General features: G+C 42.7%; 1 protein-coding gene across 1 annotated transcript in view; it reads right to left on the bottom strand.

Moving 5' to 3' along the window:
* The window catches only part of T265_07810 (hypothetical protein), a gene marked incomplete at both ends in the record, with an annotated part of 73,649 nt that extends 71,500 nt beyond the window's left edge, over positions 1 to 2,149 (bottom strand). The window contains one exon of the mRNA XM_009173439.1: positions 2,061 to 2,149. The remainder of the gene's footprint in view (positions 1 to 2,060) is intronic.
* Positions 2,150 to 2,455: the final 306 nt, after the last annotated feature.

The raw sequence follows: 2,455 nt of genomic DNA on the forward strand, positions 1-2,455 counted from the left end.
ACCTGTCACACCAAGTTGCACACAACTGATGGTCAAAATTCGCTTGCAAAGAAAGCTTATGTTAACGACGGACTCAACTGAACCACAGCTGAATCTCTCGTTTATGATATTCTCCATCTGTTTGTTCCACCAAAAGATTGCCTTACGTTTGTGTTAGAACGACTTTCGAGGTAGCGAAGCATTTTCATCTCAAGTGTTGATCGCGTGGCTGTTAATCTTGGCTTGGCAGTTGGCTTGCAAGCGTTTCGTCACCGAACCGGGAGACATCATCATCCAAACGCGCATTGATAAAGTCTCCTCTTTCGGTGACAAGAAGTTTATAAGCTAATTGACAAGCTCGGGGAATGCACCAAGACCCACTTGATCAACAGCCACTAAACCTACCCCGGCTACCAATATTTCGACGTAATACCAAGCATTTTCCAAACCTAACACAAGGTTTTTTGCCGGCTAAATGGGGGAAAGCCAGTTCGTGACAGAGTAATTCCAAGAACTGGGACCGTTTCGACAACACAGGTAGAGAGATTTAACTAGTAATGCGTGGGAATAAATTCTAGTATTCCGACCGGTCAAAAATGCTGTGTGGTTGAACAACTAAGTAGTGAAGAACATTTTGTTAGATTGAAATTACATTAAATCCGATGAAGAAGCCGTAATTCTACCACGAGAAGAGGTTTTGAAGGACTCACAGGAACATCTCAGAGTGGCAAATGTCACACCACACGAACTCTGTGGAGGGCGCGTCCTGCGGATATTCGCCACCCTCATCTTTTTGACAAGACTGATTATGATTTCACATTATCAACTTTCAGTTCAAGGGCTAGGCTCCAACACAGTTCTGCCTGCTGCGAACAGGTTGTAAGTACACGCAGACAAACTGACCTGCAACCAGACCGACAGGAAGTGTTTGCTCTGGGGATTAATGCTATAGTGCTTGAGTAATGAATGGAATTCGATCCTCAAAACTGAGGACACCTACACTGAACTTGCCCATTGTGAATTCACTAGAATTTTCATTACGTACCCCTCATCATGCCTACGAAACGACCTCGGAGATGACCTATCAAAAATTAATCAGTATATTCCTGTTGCCTGTTCTTCAGTGTAAGGTATCAGTTTAATTTATATCAGTTACCACTGTCAAAGAAAATGAAGCCTACACTAAAAAAATGTCATAACAGAAATTTTATTGCAATGATCAAAAGTGATCAATAAAAAATGACTTTCAGGCTACCTGTCAAACACGTTCCACTCTTGGTGATATACACATTTGCTAACAAATGTGGTTTTGCGAGAGACTCACCTGAAACCCAACTGAACCTCTCATTTATGATGTTTCTAAGACTGACGGAAACTCGGGGACTACGTCTAAGTGATCAACCCCAACAAGGGCGAAACCGGTTGTGGGCAGTCGGAGAATTTTCAGCAAACTCATCAGTAGTGCGTTACGAATATACAGGTATCGCGATATCTCGAATATTGTAGCAACTGAAACACGAGACAGCCTGGTGTAGCAAACGCAGTTGCTTATAAACAACATAAACCGGAGATTCAGCTGGGTTCCAGTTGAGTCTCTCGCAAAACCAAATTTGTTTGCAACTGAGTGTATTTCGCTAAGTTGGTGCAATTTGGTTTCAAGTAGAGCATGAGATTGACGGAAACTCGGGGACAGCGCCTACCTGATGAGCTCCAGAAAGGGCGAAACCGGTCGTCGGCTGTCAACAAATTTTCAGTAGCCTTATGAGCATTGTATTATGCTCCATTCTTATCATTTGACTGCCTATCTTGCGACCAGACAAGATAAATTGGCCTGCTGTTGTTTCTGATTTGGTTAGACATGAAATAAGGTGAAGCATAGAAAAACTTGTGGTTTCCTGTTCGAATTATCCCAATGAACGGTTGAAAATGTCACATGTAAATTAGAAACAAAAACGTAGAACTTTCTCAGCTTGGATACATAAGATTTCATTCCACAACGCTCAACCTGAATATTGTTGAATACGTTATACGTGATACGGTTTCACGCTTCATACCAAATAAAAATTTTTGAATAAACTCACCCGATATTTCCGTTTGTCAGATGTCTATTTTAACAGAGAATATTCAAAATCCCAACTCAACTTCCGCCCCTCATCATCTCCAATAATTGATTCGACCGTTGGAATTGTGACAGTGACAGCTGAGGCGACCAGACTGAAACGTACTCATCATTGTTAACTGACCAATCGGATGCCGAGAACAGGAACATGCCAATTGGTCCTCGCCTACGCCCTGTCTATGTTGGTCTGAGTAGTCATGACCACCGTTCGGAAATATTCTCCGCCTGACTCGCTTGAACGAGATGAAATCGTCCCATCTGGAAATGTTGCCGATTCTGAGGAACACAACCCGAAACTAGCTCGGCCCTCTAGTACCATCCCCAAAAAAGCATTATTTGATAGCCGAGCAGACCAAG

The sequence above is a fragment of the Opisthorchis viverrini genome, assembly GCF_000715545.1.
Source record: "Opisthorchis viverrini unplaced genomic scaffold opera_v5_186, whole genome shotgun sequence".
Classification (NCBI taxonomy): domain Eukaryota; kingdom Metazoa; phylum Platyhelminthes; class Trematoda; order Opisthorchiida; family Opisthorchiidae; genus Opisthorchis; species Opisthorchis viverrini.